This window comes from Gorilla gorilla, chromosome 8 (assembly GCF_029281585.2).
Source record: "Gorilla gorilla gorilla isolate KB3781 chromosome 8, NHGRI_mGorGor1-v2.1_pri, whole genome shotgun sequence".
In the NCBI taxonomy this organism is placed as follows: Eukaryota; Metazoa; Chordata; class Mammalia; order Primates; family Hominidae; genus Gorilla; species Gorilla gorilla.
Genome location: NC_073232.2, coordinates 130,080,392 through 130,086,460, shown reverse-complemented (window position 1 = coordinate 130,086,460; position 6,069 = coordinate 130,080,392). Strand labels below are relative to the sequence as shown.

At 46.5% G+C, this 6,069-nt stretch overlaps 1 long non-coding RNA gene across 1 annotated transcript; it reads right to left on the bottom strand.

The window, feature by feature from the left end:
* Positions 1–300: 300 nt before the first annotated feature.
* On the bottom strand, positions 301–5,422 carry LOC109028534 (uncharacterized). The gene is made up of 2 exons (XR_002007545.4): positions 5,351–5,422; positions 301–428 (listed from the first exon to the last, which is right to left on the bottom strand). It is a non-coding gene; the product is annotated as an uncharacterized lncRNA (long non-coding RNA).
* Positions 5,423–6,069: the final 647 nt, after the last annotated feature.

Sequence of the window (6,069 nt, the reverse complement as noted above, 5' to 3'; positions counted from 1 at the left end):
ATATTTACTCAGTGAAAGAAATATTGTTCAGATGTTCCTAATTCTGTTGTGTGCTTACAAGCCTGAGTGCATTTATCCATGTGGCCTAGCCTTGCACATCCTCTGGATTTGAGAAAGAGCCCACTCTGTAATCTACAGAGAAACAAGTGCATCTCATCAGCAAGGCACATGGAGCAATTCCCTTTTTCCTTTCTTAAAGTGGGAACAAGATGACTTCTTATCCCAACAGATTTTTAAAGATAAGTTCACTCCTGGAGACGATAGGAAATGAAATTGTACAGTTTCACGCTTAACAACAAATTCAAATTCAGCAGCTTCATCCTTTATTTCGTGGCATGGGTAAGGGCTTCAGGGTTTCCACCACACCTGTGGTACTTGCCATGTGAACTCAGGCACAGCTTAACCTCTCTAAGCACAGACTTCCTCACCTGTAAAATGGAGTAATGGTAATCCAAGATAATAGAGTTATTGGGAGGATTCTGAATGTGAGAATGTATATTAAGTATTCAGTCATTTCTAGCGCTCAATAAATGTTTACTGCTATTATTCATATTATTAATGTCATGATGATGATGACTGCGGTAATGCTTCAAAGCAGTGGTTCTCAACCAGGGATAAGTTTACCTCCCAGGAGACATTTGTGATTGTCATGACTGTGGGAGGGGGTGCTGCTGGCATCTGGTGGGTAGAAGCCAGAGATGTTTCTCAAAATCCCACAATTCACAGGACAATCCCCCCACAATAAATAACAACCAAGGCCAGGTGCAGTGGCTCACGCCTGTAATCCCAGCACTATGGGAGTCCAAGGTGGGTGGATCACTTGAGGCCAGGAGTTGGAGACCAGACTGGCCAACATGGTGAAACTCCATCTCTACTAAAAATACCAAAAAGTTTAGCTGAGCATGGTGGTGCACACCTGTAATCTCAGCTACTTAGGAGGCTGAGGCAGGAGAACCCCTTGAACCAGGGATTCAGAGGTTGCAGTGAGCCAAGATCATGCCACTAAACTCCAGCCTGGGTGACAGAGTGGGACTCTGTCTTACAAAAAAAAAAAAAAAAAAAAAAGAGTTCAAAATGTCAGTAATGCCAAGGTTGAGAAACCCTGCTTTAAGGTATAAAAAATATCTTATTTGGAATTAAATTCTTGCTTTTTAGGAATTCTATTACATCAACTCAAGAAACTACACTTTTCAAAAACAGGAGGGAGATACCTTTGCCCTTTTGCTTAACCGGCTGTGTCATTTGACTTAGTCTGCTGATACCTCAGTTTTGTCATCTGTAAAATGGCCAGATTGTATGAGTTGATTTCTAAGTTTCCTTCAGGCTCTAACCCTCTTGGACTCCATGACTCCAACTGTCAACAATCTTCTTTGGTGCCCGAGGGAAGAGGGGCCGGGCAGAACCCTGCCATGCTCTGGATAAATACGAGCACAATAGAATTCCTTGTGGAAATAAATCATCTTTTCATATAAAGTCTTCTGAAGACCATTTCAAGAAGAGTAATAGGTCTGCCAGTCCAACACCTGCAGGGTGGGTAATAATTTACTTAGCCCACTGACTTGGGGGCAGGTCCTGCTCTTGATAAATGGCCCAATTAAGCATCTGTTAATCACGGCATTATCTCCTTGGAAGGTGGAATACCTACTTCTCTCTCAAGCAGTTTTTCAGTGAGATAACATCACGAATTCCCCAAACTGTGAAGGGAAGGGCATGTAACAAGCACCGGGAATGATGCAGGGCCCCTCTCCGGAGCTTCGGCCCCTATAGTTGCTGGGAATATTCCCTGTGCCCCATCCTGGCCCTTCCCCCAGCAACCTTCCTATAACCTCGGCTCCTGAACTCTCATGTTCGTCTGAGGCCTTGATAATAAAGCAACATCTGCAAAACCTACAAGAACTTTACTGCAGTTAATTGAGTAATTGAAGCAAGATGCAGGGAGGGGTGATCTATGGGCCTGGGTTGAGGGCCAAGAAGGGAGACAACGGATTTATTGCAAAGGCCGTGGGCGGCCTTGGGTCCAGGCCCTGGTTCACGGGAAGTTTGAGGTCATGTGGGATTAAAATATCTTTAGAAACAAATGGAATAATTTGACTGAAATATCAGGAACGCTGTGCCAGTTTATGCCAGGAGATCAGGTGCGATTTATTTACCTGTGCCCAACACAATTTTTGATATTTGACCCATTGGTCTAAATTTATAGATGATCCGGCAAGTGGATATCCCCTGTGTCCGTCTGTCTGTCTCATCCTGATTGTTACATGAAGCCAGGCTTTGTATGGTTCAAGATAAGTAGAGTTATGCCTGAAAGGGCTGGAGGCCCAGAAACTATCCAGGTGGTAAGCAGGACCAAAGATATTTACAATCCAGCAGTTGTATTTGCTCAAAAATGGCTTATTAGGGCAATGCGCCATTGGTGGTAATATCTTCTTGTAATCTGAATTAATCCATAAATCTACATTTAAGTACAATTCACCACCTAGAAGTCATCGGGAAAGATGTAATTTGTTTGCTACCTTTGCAGATGCCAGATCAATGTATTATAGATACATAAAGTTGCCCATGCGAGCACCTGGCATCAGACCTGGCCCCAGCAACCGGCCTGAACATACGCCCCCAGCACACAGGAGGACTGACTGTTTGGGAAGGTTATTGCTCCTTTTGTAGTTTCTCCGTTGCTTTATTAAGTCCCCAATTCCTTGCAAAACTGTACAATTTTAATAACTCAAATCTGTGTGCATCATAAAGCTGTCTAAATATACCTCACGCCCTGGGTATCAGACAGATCCTCGGGTGATGATGTCACTGGGCCTGATTAACCGGAACAGGTCATCCACAAGATTTTATTACAAGTGTCATTTAGATTTCTGACAGCTTTACAAGGCTTAATGGCTTTTTATTAAATACATTGTGTTCAGGGAAGCTGACAGTTGTGGATGCCTTGTAAATACAATGCAATGGAATTTCCTTAGAAGCTGCGTGAGAGAAAGCAGAAGGGGCAGGGACATCCCTCCCTGTCCCCGGGCCCATTGCTCAGGAGGCCCGGAGTTCATCGCCTTCCAAGACGAAAGACAAATGACCTCCTGAAGACGCCACCCCCGCCAGCTCTTCCAACCGAGCAGGTCTGCTCCAGGTTGGCCCAGATGTTTTCATCTGAAACTCTCCAGAGAATCAAATTCCTCAGGCCAGAGGGTGACCCATGCCAGCCTCCCACCCCTCATCCCTTCCCCAACACTGGCTTCCTCCAGGACTTCCTGAAATTAATGTTCTCCATAAACTGGTTAGCTAAGTTTTGTTTGTTTCTTCCAAGCAGTTTGTTGGACCCACTTGGAGGGAAGACAGGAGGAAGGATGGATGGACTTATGTGCCCCCCGACCACCCCAGGTGCTGGGTACTGTGTTTTATGCCCTTGGTAAACTGCCTTGCCCAATTTGTACAACCATAACCACTTTGCTAAGCAAATACTCTTCAGTTGCACCCATACCGGGGGTTTGCACATAATAGGTAAGCCCCTCCTGCAGCAGCTTAAAATCGAGAGAGTGATTGTGCAGTGTATCTCTTGTATTTGAGATTTTGGGTATGTGATTGGCCCTTGCCAGGCCTTGTGAATCTATGAAAGAGCATGATGACAGCCACCTTGCTGGGCTGCAGCAAGGAAACAATGATATCATAGGGTACAGTGAGACCTTAGTAAACACTGGTTGTGACCATCACTGCCTTTCCATTATTGTGGATGGTGAACCCAGCAGTTATGTCCAACCAGAGCCCTAGAATGCTGGAGAAGGCTGCAGATCTTTGGGGTACACTGGGCCCCCCAAATCCTACATGTTTCACAATGCACATGAAAGTGGAAGCACATGCGTGATGTTCCAGACCAAGGCAGTCAAACCAGAGACTCAGTAATATTCCAGGAACCACCCCCAGAGAGACTTGGGGTTGGTCCGGAAATTACTCCCATTTAATGCGGGGCTGGGTCTCTGAGGACCCTGCTGCATCCCCCTGCTTGGCAGATCTGCTGTTTCAGCTGGGTTTCATTGTGTTTGAAGCCAGGCTTCGTGGAGAGCTGGCAAAAAGAGCCATGTGAGCTGGGGAATTTTCCTTCCTTCCCATCGCCCCACAGCCTGTGGCCTGGAGTTGGGTAGCCAGGATCTCCCTTTTTAACTCGCTATTTCTGATCTTGGGGAGTTGGGTGTATAATTTTATGTGAGGGCTGTGTTGCTCAGATTCCAACATGCATGCCATTTCAAGGAAAATAATTCACAGATTCTAGAGAATTAATTCATCTTGGATCCCAATTTGAGACACAGAAAATGAGTCTTATTCTACAACAAAGTAAATTATCGTTGCAGCAGAGGTGTGTCCAGATGTCTGGTTGAAGACTTGTTTGTATATTTTTTAAGTGTGTATGAGACTTGTGGCTTCCTGAGATTTTGTCCATGGTCTGCGCTTGGGGAGTCACTGAACTAGGGAGAACTGCAGTGTTGGAGGTCATTCAGAAAAGGCAGGGCAGCCTGGAGGAGTGGCCTAAGCATCCCCTGTCTCATTCATCCATCCTGTCACCTCTCATCCTCAGGGAAGAGACATCTGGCTTGGGCCCCCCTCTGCCCACCCCCAGCATTTGGGTGGTAACTTGCAGCTAATTCTCATGGTGCAAAATCTGCCTCCCTGGCTTGGCAAGCCGGGACCTGTCCTCGTTCTCATTTCATTGCAGGTAGAGTTTGCCTGTTTGTTTTTTCCCTCCAGAGTAAATGCCAACCCTGGATCGAAATCTTAATGGTGGTAGGTTGAATTTCCAACTGGGCTACTTTGGAAATATTCCATGTCCTGAAAATTAGAGAGTACATACTGCTTTTATGGATAACAGAATCCATCGAAAATGATGAAAATTTCCTTTCCGACACATCTAAAATAGACCGTACCTGCCCTGACTTTCTCTGTTGTGTAAGACCCCACAGCCACATGGAAAGGACACCCTTTGGACTGAGTCAGGAGTGAGCACGCCACTCCACTGCTGACATTGTGGACGATGTGTTCAATCTTTGAGCCACAGTGTCCTCTGTAAAATGTGGGTGCTATTAGTTAGCCCAGAGGGTGGCCAAGAAGGCTACATAAAATAACCAAGGTGCCTGGCAAGGGGCTCAGCACAGAATGCAGGCTACCCCCCACCTACACACCCATCATCATCCCTGTAACTCAGTATGAAATCAGAAGGGGGGATCCACTCTCTTTCTGGCCACTCCCAGGGCAAAGCAGTCTGTCTGCATAATGTATCACCCAAAAGGATGTCACCTTCTTGGAGATGGTGCCAGAATGTTTTGGTTTGTGCCCACTGAATGATAAGTAACATTCTTACCATTTCATTCCATTTCTCTGGGGCCAACATTTACCGTTGTCTGTCGTGGGGCAGCCTCCCATCTCCATGGCCTTGGGAATCCCTGTAGAGCAGACAACAATGGCAGAGGTGCAATTTGCCATGCCTATCCTGCTGACTCTCAGCAGCTCCTTCACCGCTGGGCTCCTCCAATCCACCTGCCACAGACTCTCCATGGAAAGTGGTTAGAGGTGGGACAGGTAAGACAACCTCTCCCCTTCTAGGCTTTCCACGCAGGCAGCACCTCACTTGGTTTCTTGCAAAAGGTAGGTAAGTAGATTCATCTGAGTGAAAAGTGTTGTCAAAGTGGTGGGAAGATGTGCAGAAATCAGGAATGTGCTACCTCAGCTGATGGGCAGTGCCTTCCCATTAAACAGCCTGATAAAGACAGCTGCCGGCTGGCAGGGCCAGACAGCAGGACTCTGCACACAGAGAGCTTGTAACCTCTCCCAGATGCCTCCCTGCTTGCTCATGTTGCCGAATGCCACTGCAGAGCCTGACATTTCACCAGCTCCCAAATCTATGCTTCTCCACCCCTGCAACCCTTAAAGGGTGTCCCAGCCATGGCTGGATTTACCTGTCACACTTTGACAATTCCTGACACTTATCAGCCGTGTGACCCTGCCCCAGTGATTTACAGTCTCTGAGCCTCAATTTTCCCATTATTGATAATGGACGTAATGAAGCCTACTTGTCAAGGG